This window comes from Sciurus vulgaris, assembly GCF_902686455.1.
Source record: "Sciurus vulgaris genome assembly, chromosome: 16".
In the NCBI taxonomy this organism is placed as follows: domain Eukaryota; kingdom Metazoa; phylum Chordata; class Mammalia; order Rodentia; family Sciuridae; genus Sciurus; species Sciurus vulgaris.
In genome coordinates, this window is record NC_136477.1 from 48,322,168 (window position 1) to 48,336,918 (window position 14,751).

The following is a 14,751-nucleotide window of genomic DNA, read 5'->3' on the forward strand; positions in this document are numbered from 1 at the left end:
AGTCTGACTTTTTTATATTTCACATATAAGGGAGATCATATGGTATTTGTCTCTCTGAGACTGGTTAATTTCACTTAACATAATGTCTTCTAGGTTCATCCATGTTATCACGAATGATAGTTTTTTGTTTTTTTTTTTAAGGCTGAATAATACTCCATTGTGTTTACATACCATGTTTTAAAAACCTATTCACTTTGATAGTTTCCATATCTCAGCTATTGTGAATACTGATGCAGTGAACATGGGAGTACAGACATCTCTTTAGCATAATTAATTTCAATTCCTTTGGGTATAGCCAGTAGTGGGATTGTTTGATCATATGGTAGATCCATTTTTAAATTTTTGAGGATCTTCATGCTGTTTTCCAAAATGCATGTGCTAATTTATAATACCACTAATAGTGTATGAGTTCCCTTTCTCCATGTTCTCACCAATATTTTTTTTTGTTTTTTTTACAATAGTTAATCTAACAGGAATGAGGTGAGAGCTCCTTCTGGTTCTAATTTGCATTTCTCTGATGACTAGAGATGTTGAGTATTTTAAAAAATACCTGTTAGTCATTTCTGTGTCTCTTTTCTGAGAAATGTCTATTCAAGTCCTTTACCCATTATTAAGTGGGTTTTTGTTTTTGTTATTGAATATTTAGGGTACTAGCTCCAAAGTATTTTTTTCCCTCTCCATGACTTATATCTTTACTCTTTTACTAAGAAGTTTTTAAATTTGAAAAAAATTCCATTTGTCTTTTTAAAATTTCTTTTGCTCTTTCTGAAGAAGTTTTTAAATGTGAAAAATCCCATTTGTCTATTTTTGTTTTCATTCCCTGTGCTTTTGGGTCAGATCTAAGAAATTTCTGCCCAGACCAATGTCACTGAGCTTTCCCCTGTGTTTTCTTCTATTTGTTTTGTAGTTTCAGATTTTACATTTCGATTTTTAATTCATTTTGAGTTGATCCTTATATAGTGGGTGATGTAAGGTTCCATTTTCATTCTTCTGATATGTGTAGCCAGTTGTCCTAACACCATTTATTGAAAAGTGTGTTCTTGGTGCCTTTTTCAAAAGTCAGTTGACCATGGGTATATGCATTTATTTCTTGGCTATCTTTCCTATCCTAGTGGACAAATAACAAGACCATGATGTTTTGGTTTTTATAGCTTTGTGATTTGTTTGAAATCCAGTACCGAATTTTGTTCTTTTTGGCCAACATTGCTCTGGTTATTTGGGTAGTTGGTGGTTTCATATGAATTTTTGGATTTTTTTTCTATTTCTGTAAAGAACAAAATTGAAATTTTAATAATGATTACATTTCATCTGAAGATCATTTTGAATAATATGAACATTTTAGCAATGTTAATTCTTTTAATCTGTGAACATTGGATATCTTTTTATTCATTTGTATCATCTTCAATTTCTGCTACAATCTTTGTTATTTCCTTTCTTCTTCTAACCCTGAGCTTAGTTTTAGTTTTTTCTGTTATTTCTTTCTCTTTCTTTTAGTTCCTTAAGGCATAACATTAGGCTTTTTTTTTTTTGGTACCAGGAATTGAAACCAGAGGGGTTAACCATTCCAGTCCTTTTTATTTTGAGACAAAGTCTAAGTTGCTTTGGGCCTGGCTAAATTTCTGAAGTTTGTCTCAAGATATTTTTTAATTTTCTTCTTTAATTTCTTCTTTGAAGAATAATTATTCAGGAGCATATTATGTGACTTCTTTTTTCTGTATTCTTATTGATGCATTTAAATTATGCACAATGGTTGGATTCATTATATCATTTCTGTATTTGCATACAGTATAATATTGTTCAATTTCAATATACATTTGTTAATTTTCCCTGGTTTCTCTTGATATTGATTTTCTCTTTCATATCAGAAAAGATACTTGATATGATTAGATCTTCTTAAATTTGTTAAGGCTCATTTCATGGCCTACCATGATCCATGATCAATCCTATTGCTGTTGGATAGAATGTTCTATATATGTCAGTTAGCTCCATTTGGTCTAAAGTATAGTTCAAGGTTATCATTTCCTTATTGATTTTTTTGTTTGGATGATCTGTCCAATGTTGAAAGTGGAATATTGGAATCTCCTTCACATTGTTGGAATCTATGTCTCTCTTCAGGTCTCTTAAAGTTTGCTTTATATAATTAGGTACCCTCCTCTTGAGTGCATGTATATTTACAATTGTCATATCCTCTTGGTGAGTTGATCTCTTTGTCACTGTTTAATGACCTTCTTTGTCCCTTTTTACTGTTTTGGACTTAAAACTTCTTTTGTCTCAAATAAGTATAGCTAACCTGTTCCTTTTTTATTTCTGTTTGCACAGAATATTTTTTTTATATAGGTGCTTTTATTGATTAATAGAAGCCATTGTAAATGAGTTATTTATTTTTAGAACATTCTTAAAGAATTTGCATAAACTGAAACAGGAATGAGGGGCTCTCAGAGTTTCTTAGATAAAAGTAGCAGTGTAACTAGTTCATCTGCAGAGATTTCAAATTTAATTAACTATATAGCTGAACAGTTTCCACTTTGAAATGTGAGAATATCCTGAGAGGATGTTTATGGTACATAAAACTAATGGATAAAGGGGAATTTTCAAAAATGTTAGCAGGAGAAAAACAGAGTAGGGAAAACTATAATGTAAGTAAGGGGCAAGACAAAGCTGTAGTACTAGGCTGGGCCTTTCTTCTCTTTAAGCCAGGGGCCTCTAGCCATCCTATGCTATACCCCTGTTGTTATAGCAATATAAACCAAAAGCAGTGAAATAAAATTAATAATAACCTAAACTAATTTAAGTCTTTTGTTTAAAGAGTAAATGAGAGAAAAATTGTAGCTTCTTAATCAAGGAGTGCTTTACAATTTCACGGCATCTTAATATAATTCATTTAACCCTACAGCAATTGTGCAACAAACAAAATATAATAAAAGGAAAACAACAAAGGTTAACTCCTATAGGGGCCAACAGACAGGATTAGTGCAGCACAGTAATTAACCTTCACATACTTGGAGTCTTGTTTGAAAGGCATCAAAAACTCAGATTACTGAAAAATCACAAATGTCACCAACAAAAGGAATGTTGATTAAAGTCAAAAGAACTTCCCAAAGGGCTGCCTTCTTTGAAGGAATTGCTAGCACAGGTTGGCTACTTAAATCTCACTGATGGCTCCATTAGAGAATGAGAATGCCCAGTCAGTGCTGTTTTAAAAATGTACTGGGAGGAGAAAAACAAAACAATCTACTGTTCCCTAATGTAAATGGCTTAGCACCAGAGAAAGCCTCTGCCCCCAAGAGACTTTCCACAAAGGGTTAAGCTTCAATAAATGAGGCATACTCTTTCATTTTCAGGATGTCTTTTCTTGCAAGGTCTTTAGAGGCAGAAGTTCCATTTGGATTCTAATACACATTCCTATGAGCTCAGCTTCCTGAAAACATACACCTGCCAGGTTCTATGTTCTCCCTTATCAATGACTGGATTCACTACTTCACAGCCACCAGAATCGCACATATACTGTTAACATGATGAAAAATACAGCTATGGCTGCAAGTTTGGCATAAGTGGAATGCATGTTCAAGTACTTCGCATCCTGGCGGTATTTCTTGGACAGACTGGACAAATTGTTGGTCTTTGAATCCAATGCTGAGAGTGCTTCTCCTCGTTGTAACACTTCTTCAATATTGGCCACCATGATTCTCTGTACATCTTGCAATTCAGTGTTGATGGAGCCTAGGTTTCTCTGAGCACACTGTCAATATAGAGCTTCTTGGTTTTCTGAATGAAGGTATCAAACTCAATAAAGGAATAAGGTCTAGACACAGTAGGCACCTTTTTCCCATGCCATTCATCAAATTCTGAGTGCAAATCTTCTAGGTAGGCAAAAGCCAACTTCTTAGGAAAGGCAGCTTCACACAAAACCAGATAACACACTCCCTGCTCAATAATGTAGTGAAAAGTCATGGCTCCTGCCTCCAAGATACACCTGGTAGGGGACTGTTCATTCAACTTTCGAAAGAGTTGCTTAGCCTGGCTCTGATACTGTTGAAGTTCCCGGCCAGACTGTTCGTCCTCCTGCATTGAGGCGGCCAGTGGGAGCCCGTCTGCCACTCAGGCAATCATCGTAAGTAACACCATCTTCACTGGCTACAGGGACCCCACACTGGCCCGGGCAGCCTGAGGCATAGTCCTCACTTCCTCCTCGGCGGCTTCAGTCACACCTCTACCTCAGTTCCCTCCAGAATATCTTTTTTCATCCATTTACTTTCAGTCTGGGTGTTCTTTAAGATAAAATATTAAAACAAATATTTTGGTCTTGGTTTTTTTTTTTTTTTTGTTTCGTTTTTATTTTAATTCAGCCATTCTATACCTTTTGATTGGAGAATTTAATCCAGTTATATTCAAAGTAGTTATTGGTATGTGAGCACAAACTCATACCATTTTGTTAATTGTTTTCTGGTTATTTTTTTATTGTAAACAAATGGGATACATGTTGTTTCTCTGTTTGTACATGGAGTAAAGGCATACCATTTGTGTAATCATAAATTTACATAGGGTAATGTTGTTTGATTCATTCTCTTATTTTTTCCCTTCCTCCCACCCCTCCCACCCCTCTTTTCCCTCTGTACAGTCCTTCCTTCCTCCATTATTGCCCCCCTCCCTAACCCTAACTGTAACCCTAACACTAACCCCTCCCTCCCCCCATTATGTGTCATCATCCACTTATTAGCGATATCCTTCGTCCTTTGTTTTTTTGAGATTGGCTTATCTCACTTAGCATGATATTCTCCAATTTCATCCATTTGCCTGCAAATGCCATCATATTATCATTCTTTATGGCTGAATAATATTCCATTGTATATATATACCACAGTTTCTTTTCTTTTTTTTTATTGTAAACAAATGGGATACATGTTGTTTGTCTGTTTGTACATGGGTAAAAGACATACCATTTGTATAATCATAAATTTACATATGGTAATGTTGTTTGATTCATTTTATTATTTTTTCCCTTCCCCCCTACACCTCCCACCCTTCTTTTCCCTCTAAACAGTCCTTTCTTCCTCCATTCTTGTCCCCCTCCCTAACCCTAACCCTAACCCTAACACTAACACTAACTCCCCCCACCCTCCCCCTTATGTGTCATCATCCACTTATCAGCGAGATCATTCGTCCTTTAGTTTTTTGAGATTGGCTTATCTCACTTAGCATGATGGTCTCCAATTTCATCCATTTGCCTGCAAATGCCATAATTTTATCGTTCTTTATGGCAGAGTAATATTCCATTGTATATATATACCACAGTTTCTTTATCCACTCATCAATTGAAGGACATCTAGGTTGGTTCCACAATCTGGCTATTGTGAATTGAGCAGCTATGAACATTGATATGGCTGTATCTCTGTAGTATGCTGATTTTATGTCCTTTGGGTATAGACCAAGGAGTGGGATAGCTGGGTCAAATGGTGGTTCCATTCCAAGTTTTCTAAGGAATCTCCACACTGCTTTCCAGAGTGGCTGCACTAATTTGCAGTCCCACCAGCAATGTATGAGTGTACCTTTCTCCCCACATCCTTGCCAACACCTATTGTTGCTTGTATTCTTGATAATCACCATTCTAATTGGGGTGAGATGGAATCTTAGGGTGGTTTTGATTTGTATTACTCTTATTACTAGAGATGTTGAACATTTTTCCATATGTTTGTTGATTGCTTGTAGATCTTCTTCTGTGAAGTGTCTGTTCATTTCCGTAGCCCATTTGTCGATTGGATTATTTGTATCCTTGGTGTAGAGTTTTTTGAGTTCTTTATAGATTCTGGAGATTAGTGCTCTATCTGAAGTATGATTGGCAAAGATTTTCTCCCACTCTGTAGGCTCTTTCTTTGCATTGCTGATAGTTTCCTTTGCTGAGAGAAAGCTTTTTAGTTTGAATCTATCCCAGAGGTTGATTCTTGCTTTTATTTCTTGTGCTATGGGAGTCCTGTTGAGGAAGTCTGATCCTAAGCCGACATGTTGAAGATCTGGACCTACTTTTTCTTCTATAATCTGCAGGGTGTCTGTTCTGATTCCGAGGTCCTTAATCCATTTTGAGTTTAGTTTCGTGCATGGTGAGAGATATGGGTTTAGTTTCATTCTGTTGCATATGGATTTCTAATTCTCCCACCACCATTTGTTGAAGAGGCTATCTTTTCTCCATTGCGTATTTTGGCCCCTTTGTCTAGTATGAGAAAATTGTATTTATTTGGGTTTGTGTCCGTGTCCTCTATTCTGTACCATTGATCTACCTGTCTATTTTGGTGCCAATACCATGCCGTTTTTGTTACTACTGCTTTGTAGTATAGTCGAAGTTCTGGTATTGCGATACCCCATTTCATTCTTCATGCTAAGGATTGCTTCAGCTATTCTGGGTTTCTTATTCTTCCAGATGAATTTCATGATTGCTTGCTCTATTTCTGTAAGGTACATCATTGGGATTTTAATTGGAATTGCATTGAATCTGTATAGCACTTTAGGTAGTATGGCCATTTTGACAATATTAATTCTGCCTATCCAAGAACATGGGAGATCTTTCCATCTTCTAAGGTTTTCTTTAATTTCTTTCTTTAGTGTTCTGTAGTTCTCATTGTAGAGGTCTTTCACCTCTTTTGTGAGATTGATTCCCAAGTATTTTATTTTTTTCGAGGCTATTTTGAATGGGGTAGTTTTCCTGATTATTCTTTCCAAAGATTCATCACTTATGTATAAAAATGCATTAGTTTATGTGCATTGATCTTATATCCCGCTACTTTACTGAATTCACTTATGAGTTCTAAGAGTTTTCTGGTGGAATTTCCTGGTTCCTCTAAGTATATAATCATATCATCAGCAAATAGGGATAGTTTGAGTTCTTCTTTTCCTATTCGTATCCCTTTAATTTCTTTGGTCCGTCTAATTGCTCTGGCTAGAGTTTCAAGGATGATGTTGAATAGAAGTGGTGAAAGAGGGCATCCCTGCCTTGTTCCAGTTTTCAGGGGGAATGCTTTCAGTTTTTCACCATTTAGAATGATATTAGCCATGGGCTTAGCATAGGTGGCCTTTACAATGTTAAGGAATGTTCCCACTATCCCTATTTTTTCTAGTGTTTTTCTAGTGCTGTATTTTATCAAATGCTTTTTCTGCATCTATTGAAATAATCATGTGATTCTTGACTTTAAGTCTATTGATATGGTGAATTACATTTATTGATTTCCTGATGTTGAACCAACCTTGCATCCCTGGGATGAAACCCACTTGATCATGGTGCACTATCTTTTTAATATGTTTTTGTATGCAATTTGCTAAAATTTTGTTGAGAATTTTTGCGTCGATGTTCATTAAGGATGTTGGTCTGAAATTTTCTTTCCTCCATGTGTCTCTATCTGGTTTAGGTATCAGTGTGATATTGGCTTCACAGAATGAGTTTGGGAGGGTTCCTCCTCTTCTATTTTATGGAATACTTTGAGAAGTATTGGAATGAGCTCTTCTTTAAAGGTTTTGTAGAACTCGGCTGAGAACCCATCTGGTCCCGGACTTTTCTTTGTTGGTAGGCTTTTGATGACCTCTTCTATTTCATTACTTGAAATTGGTCTATTTAAATTGTGTATGTCCTCCTCGTTCAGTTTAGGCAATTCATATGTCTCTAGAAACCTGTTGATGTCTTCGAAATTTTCTATTTTGTTGGAGTATAGATTTTCAAAATAGCTTCTAATTATGTTTTGTATTTCAATCCTGTCTGTTGTGATATTTCCTTGTTCATTCCAAATTTTAGTGATTTGGGTTTTCTCTCGTCTTCTCTTCGTTAGTGTGGCTAAAGGTTTATCAATTTTCTTTATTTTTTTCAAAGAACCAACTATTTATTTTGTCAATTTTTTGTATTGTTTCTTTTGTTTCAATTTCGTTGATTTCAGCTCTGAGTTTAACTATTTCCTGTCTTCTACTACTTTTGGTGCTGGTCTGTTCTTCTTTTTCTAGGGCTTTGAGCCATAGTGTTAGGTTGTTTATTTGTTGAGTTTTACTTCTTTTATTAAGTGCGCTCCATGAAATAAATTTTCCTCTAAGTACTACTTTCATAGTGTCCCAGAGATTTTGATATGATGTTTCTTTGTTCTCATTTACCTCTAAGAATTTTTTAATTTCCTTCCTAATATCTTCTGTTATCCATTCATCATATAATAGCATATTGTTTAATCTCCAGGTGTTGGAGTAGTTTCTGTTTTTTACTCTTTCATTTATTTCTAACTTCAATCCATTATGATCTGATAGAATACAAGGTAGTGTCTCTATCTTCTTTTATTTGCTAACATTAGCTTTGTGACATAATATATGGTCTGTTTTAAAGAAGGATCCATGTGCTACTGAGAAGAAAGTGTATTCACCCTTGGTTGGATGGTATATTCTATAAATGTCTGTTAAGTCTAAATTATTGATTGTGTTATTGAGATCTATGGTTTCTTTGTTCAATTTTTGTTTGGAAGATCTGTCCAGTGGTGAGAGAGGTGTGTTAAAATCACCTAGTATTATTGTGTTATGGTCTATTTGGTTTCTGAAATTGAGGAGGATTTGTTTGACATACATGGATGAGCCACTGTTTGGGGCATAGATGTTTATGATTGTTATACCTTGCTGATTTATGCTTCCCTTAAGCAGTATGAAATGTCCTTCTTTATCCCTTCTGATTAGTTTTGGCTTGAAGTCCACATTCTCTGAAATGAGGATGGATACTCCAGCTTTTTTGCTGAGTCCATGTGCATGGTATGTTTTTCCCCATCCTTTCACCTTTAGTCTATGGGTATCTTTTTCTATGAGGTGAGTCTCTTGCAGGCAACATATTGTTGGATCTTTCTTTTTAATCCAATCTGCCAGTCTGTGTCTTTTGATTGATGAATTCAGGCCATTAACATTCAGGGTTATTATTGAGATATGATTTGTATTCCCGGTCATTTGGTTCATTTTATTTATTTATTTATTTATTTATTTATTTATTTATTTATTTATTTATTTATTATTTGAAACGACTTGGTTCCTCCTTTATTTGGCAATTCCTTTAGGATAATTCCTCCCTTTGCTGATTTGCCTCTTTGTTTTTCATCTCTTCCTCATGGAATATTTTGCTGAGAATGTTCTGTAATGCTGGCTTTCTTTTTGTAAATTCTTTTAGCCTTTATTTATCATGGATTTTATTTCATCATCAAATTTGAAGGTAAGTTTTGCTGGGTATAAGATTCTTGGTTGGCATCCATTCTCTTTCAGGGCTTGAAAAATGCTGTTCCAGGCCCTTCTAGCTCTTAGGGTCTGGATTGAAAAATCTGCTTATATCCGTATTGGTTTCCCCCTGAATGTAATTTGGTTCTTTTCTCTCACAGCCTTTAAAATTCTGTCTTTATTTTGTACGTTAGGTATTTTCATTATAATGTGCCTTGGTGTGGGTCTGTTGTCATTTTGTGTATTTGGAGTCCTATAAGCCTCTTGAACTTGATTTTCCATTTCATTCTTCAGATTTGGGAAATTTTCTGATATTATTTTATTGAATAGATTGTTCATTCCTTTGGTTTGTTTCTCTAAGCCTTCCTCAATCCCAATAATTCTTAAATTTGGCCTTTTAATGATATCCCATAGTTCTTGTAGATTCTGTTCATGATTTCTTATCATCTTCTCTGTTTGTTCAACTTTTTTTTCAAGGTTAAATATTTTGTCTTCAATGTCTGAGGTTCTGTCTTCCAGGTGTTCTATCCTATTGGATACGCTTTCTATGTAGTTCTTAATTTGGTTTATTATTTCCTTCATTTCAAGGATGTCTATTTGGTTTTTTTCAATATCTCTAACTGTTTATTGAAATGATCTTTTGCTCTTTTAACTGTCGATTGGTGTGATCATTCAATGCCTGCATTTGCTCTTTCATCTCATCGTTTGCTTCCCTGATCATTTTAATTATGCACATTCTGAACTCCTTTTCTGTCATTTCTTCTGCCATGCTGTCATTGGGTTTTATTGATGTAACATCTAGATTTGTTTGGGGCATTTTCTTCCCTTGTTTTCTCATATTGTTCAGGTATCAGTGGACCGCTGAGATATTGCAGATTTCCTCTGTTGACTTATAATGTCCCTGAAGATTTCTAGTATATGCCCTCTTAGCCTTCAGTAGGCTGAAGTCTTGGAGGAAGTTGATAGCGCAATGCTCCACAAGGAAGCTGCCCCTTTAGGGGTGGTGGCCTTCAGGTGGGGTATATTCCCTGCTAGTGGGCAGAGGTGCCTCCACTTGTTGACCAATGGTTATCCAAAGGGTAACTAGGCTGCGGGCTGAGGCAAGGCCTGTTTGGGCCTGTGTCTCTGGTTTTACCATCCTTGTGGGAAAACCTCACTGGGCAGGGAAGACTCACCTGGTGGTGGGGTCTCGCTGGTCAGTTCCCCTCCTAGAGGTTCCCTTCAATCTACAGCTACCGCCTGGGCTGGGCTGCCTTCCTCTGCAACGTTCCCAGGGGCCTGGACCTACCTCCAGGGCCTGGGAGCCTCACCCTTTGCAGACGAGTCTCCTTAGGCCGCGCCTCCTCAGAGAATCTGCCTGCAGTCCTGGAACCTTCGCTCCGCCCCTAAGCGTGTCTCTGTGCGGCTTTTCCACCAAGAAGCCTCCTAGGTCCTGGGATCCTGCTCTGCACCTAATCGCCTGGCTATGTGGCCCCTCCTCTGAGCAGCCACCTGGAGCCCCATACAATCGCTCCGAGTCCCAGTGACCCCCCGCATGCCTCTTCCTCCAGACAGCCGCCCGGTGTTCTGGAGCAGTCACTAGGAGTCCAAGCAACTCACTGTGTGCCTCCTCCCCCTGCCAACTGCCGGTAGCCCTGGGCAGTCACTCCGAGTCCACGTGACCTGCCCCGTTCCTTCTCCTCCTCCGGGTAGCCCCCCGGGTGTTCAGGGGCGGTGGCTCTGAGTTGCTCTGAGTCTAAGTGACCCGCTGCACACCTCCTCCGGGCAGCCACCTGAGCTCTGGTGCAGCCACTCTGAGACCAAGCGACCCTCCGCGCTCCTCCTCCGGGCACCCCCCCCCCCCCCCGGTGTTCAGGAGCAGTCACTTTGAGTCCAAACACCTCACCACTCGCCTCCTCCTCTGAGCAGCCGCCTGGAGCTCTGGTGCAGCCACTCCGAGTCCAAGCGACCCGCCGCGCTCCTCCTCCTCCCCACCAGGGCAGGCCCTGGCATTCAGGAGTGGTTGCTCTGAGTCCAAACAGCTCTCCGCGCAGCTCCTCCTCTGGGCAGCCACCCAGAGCCCCAGTGGTTGCTCTGAGTTCTAGCACTGTGCTGAGCGGCCTTCTCTACGATGCTCCCAGTTGTCTGAGTTCACTGCTCCAGCGGGGGGAGGGGTGTCTCGCCGGGCAGCTCTACTTCACAAAGTTCCCTGCGTTCTGGGACTACCGCCCCATCCGGGACGCCTCCCCAACGGGAGAGACTCACCCGGCTGCTTTGAGTTGGTTCCAAGTCTCTCAATATCTCCTCTTTTGAATCCTGAGTCCTGGAGCAACATGAAATGCAGCCACCCTCTAGTCCACCATCTTGAACCCCCCCCATCTTGAATCCCCCCTTTTTTCTGGTTATTTTTTAGATCTCTTGTTTCTTTCATTTTGCCTTTCTTCCTTTGTGCTTTGATGACTTTCTATATTGATATGCTTTGTGATCTTTTTATCTTTTATTTATCCATGATAGACTTTTGCTTTTGCCTTGAGGCTTACATAAAACATATAACAGGCTATTTTCAGTTGATAACAATTTTGATTATATATTAAAAAAACTCTACATTTTTACTCCCACTCCTTCCGTATTTTACATTTTGGATGTCATTCTTCTTGTAATTTGTATCCCTTGTATTGTTATTTTAAATAATTTTTCCTTACACTAGAGGTAGAATTAATTTACAGCCATTATGGTATTATGTTGTTTTGGATTTGACAATATATTTACTTTCTTTTACAATACCAGGGATTGAACCCAGGGGACCCTAAATATTGAGCCACATCTCTAGCCCTTTTTTGTTTTTTATTTTGAGACAAGGTCTCACTAAGTTTCTTAGGGACTTGCTAAATTGCTGAGGCTGGCCATGAACTTGTGATCCTGCTACCTCAGCCTTCTTAGCCACTGGGATTACAGGCATGTGTCACCGTGCATGGGTATATTTATTCCCTTTTTTTTTTTTTTTTTTTGGTACCAGGTATAGAACTCAGGGGCACTCAACCACTGAGCTACATCCCCAGTCCTATTTTGTATTTTATTTAGAGATAGGGTCTCACTGAGTTGCTTAGCACCTTGCTCTCACTGAGGCTGACTTTGAACTCATGATCCTCCTGCCTCAGCCTTCTGAGCCTCCAGGTATATTTATTCTTACCAGTGAATTTTACACTTATGTTTTCAAGTTACTAATTAGAATTGTCTTCCTTCAGCTTGAAGAACATTCTTCAGCATTTCTTGAAAGGCTGGTCCTTTGGTGGTAAACTGTCCGTTTTTATTTGTCTGAGAAAGCATCACTACTTCACTATTAAAATACAGGGTTGATGGGTATAGTATTCTTGGTTGGCAATTTCAGGAGTTTGAATATATTACCCTACTCTCTTGTCTGCAAGTTTTCTATTAAGAAATATGCTAATAGTCTTCTAGCGGTTCTGATATATATAATGTCATTTTCAGTACTCTGTCTTCTTTTTTAATGTGTAACAATTTAAGATGTGTCTTGGTGTGTTTTTTTGGTTTATCTTATTTCATGCCTTTTGGAATTCTTGGATCTAGCTTTCTACTTCTTTTCCCCGGTTTGGGGAGCTTTCTTCCGTTGTTTCTTTGAATATGGGTTTTTTGGTCCCTGTTTCCTTCTCCTTCTGGATTACCAATAATACATAAATTATTCTGCTTGATGATATCCCATGAATATCTTGGGCTGTCTTTACTCTTTTTCATTATTTTTTTCATTTTGCTCTTCAAGCTTCCTGTGACCTATCTTCAAATTCATGTATCCTTTCTTTTGAACTACCATATTGAATTTTTCATTTCATTTCATTTCAGCTCTGATTTCTCTTTGGTAATTTTTAGATACTTTCTTTGTTGAAACTCTCAGTTTATTCTTCCATTGCTTTCTTGAACTAATTCCCCATTGGTTAAATCACATATATCCACTTAGGTCTGTTTCTTTTATTTGGACTATATTCCCATTTCTTCATTTTTCTTGACACTCCGTGTTGATTTCTGTTCACTAGAAAACTTCCTCTTCCAATCTTTTCAGACTGACCTTGGGTGGGAAAAGGATCTTGCCAAGCTTCCTGGTCAGAAATTTTAAGGTGCTGCTTAAATCTTTGTTTTTGTTGAGATTGCTGTCTCAATTTTTGGTGACTCCCAGAGGTTAAGATATTTCATGTCATGTCTGTGCCCTGAAATTGGGATGATAATAGCCATACTCTAGATATAGTTGGAAAGGTTGGAATGTTGAATGTGTGTTCCAGTTACCTTTGTCTTCAAGGTGAAGCTAAGTGTGGGTATTCATCTCCTACTATCTCTTCACTAAGCCAAGATACTGTTGCAAATGCTTAAATTTACATTTAGCCTATACCCTCTGATCCTGGGGAAATAGCTACTGGAAATGACTACACTGTATGTCCAACTATTTATTTTTTCTGACTGAGGTCACTGATGAATGCAAAGCCCCATCAACTCCCAGGGATCAAGGATCTAGGAATTAGACCTGAGACCCTTCACCAAATAGAAAAAAAATTAGGCCCAAATCTCCATCACATTGACTTGGGACCAGACTTCCTTAACAAGACCCCCCTAGCACAGGAAATAAAAGCAAGAATCAATAAATGAGATACGTTCAAACTAAAAAGCTTTTTCTCAGCAAAGGAAACAATCAATAATGTGAAAAGAGAGCCTATAGAATGGGAGAAAATCTTTTCCACATACACTTTAGACAGAGCACTAATCTCCAAAGTTTATAAAGAACTTAAAAAACTTCACACCAAAAATACAAAGAACCCAATCAATAAATCGGCTAAGGAACTGGACAGACACTTCAGAGAAGAAGGTATACAGATGATCAACAAATACATGAAAAAGTGCTCATCATCTCTCGTAATTAGAGAGATGCAAATTAAAACCACACTAAGATTCATCTAACTCCAATTAGAATGGCTACTATCAAGAACAAAAGCAGTAATAAGTGTTGGCGTGGATGTGGGGAAAAAGGCACACTCATACATTGCTGGTGGAGTTGCAAATTGGTGCAGCCACTCTGGAAAGCAGTATGGAGAATCCTCAGAAAACTTGGAATGGACCCACCATTTGACCCAGCTATCCTACTCCTCGGTTTATACCCAAAGGACTTAAAATCAGCATACTACAGTGATGCAGCCACATCAATGTTCATAGCTGCTCAATTCACAATAGCTAGATTGTGGAACCAACCTAGATGCCCTTCAATTGATGAATGGATAAAGAAACTGTGGTATATATACACAATGGAATATTACTCAGCCATAAAGAAGAATAAAATTATGGCTTTTGCTGGTGAATGGATGAAGTTGGAAAATATCATGCTAAGGAAATTGTTATAGAAATTTTGACACTTATTGTGTGGCCAAACTCATTCCATGAAGAATAAGTAAGCTTTGATTTATTTCTGGGGTGAGCCAGAAGGAAAGGCTTAGGAAGCTAAACTCTGACTTTGGTCCTGGAGGGCTTTTTTTTTTCCTTGTTTTTTTCTTTTTCTTCTTTAACTCC

General features: G+C 37.9%; 1 protein-coding gene and 1 pseudogene across 2 annotated transcripts in view; one reads left to right on the forward strand and one right to left on the reverse strand.

Annotated features, from left to right (window-relative positions):
• The window catches only part of LOC306647289 (dynein axonemal heavy chain 12-like), a 332,440-nt gene that overhangs the window by 129,820 nt on the left and 187,869 nt on the right, over nt 1-14,751 (forward strand).
• Nucleotides 2,337-4,219, reverse strand: LOC306647279 (vesicle-trafficking protein SEC22b-like; annotated as a pseudogene). The gene has a single exon. The product of its transcript is annotated as a vesicle-trafficking protein SEC22b-like (transcript).